Source organism: Silene latifolia, chromosome 9 (genome assembly GCF_048544455.1).
Source record: "Silene latifolia isolate original U9 population chromosome 9, ASM4854445v1, whole genome shotgun sequence".
NCBI classification, from domain to species: Eukaryota; Viridiplantae; Streptophyta; class Magnoliopsida; order Caryophyllales; family Caryophyllaceae; genus Silene; species Silene latifolia.
In genome coordinates this window covers 101,958,466-101,958,793 of record NC_133534.1, presented here as the reverse complement: position 1 = coordinate 101,958,793, position 328 = coordinate 101,958,466, and positions in this window count along the sequence as shown.

Genomic DNA, 328 nt, shown 5'->3' with positions numbered 1-328 from the left:
GTTCCGAGCCCCCCTGACCATATTGATATTGAATGTACTGGCTAGAAATAGAGAGCAATACCTGAGGCTTGTTATGAAGCAACTGAAATTGTCGTGTGAGAGAAATCGCAATATTGCAATCAACGAGTGTTGATCTATGATAAGAAAGTTGCTGCGAAATACAGTTCCGACAGGTAGATTGGTAAGGAGTAAAATAGACGGAAGGAAACACAAATTTTGTTTAAAATAGACAATTTAAAACGGATCAAATAGAATAAATGAGACAAAGGTGGATTACTTGTGCCTAGCAAAAAACTTATCCCAACTGTCTGGGTGGGGGTATTATTCA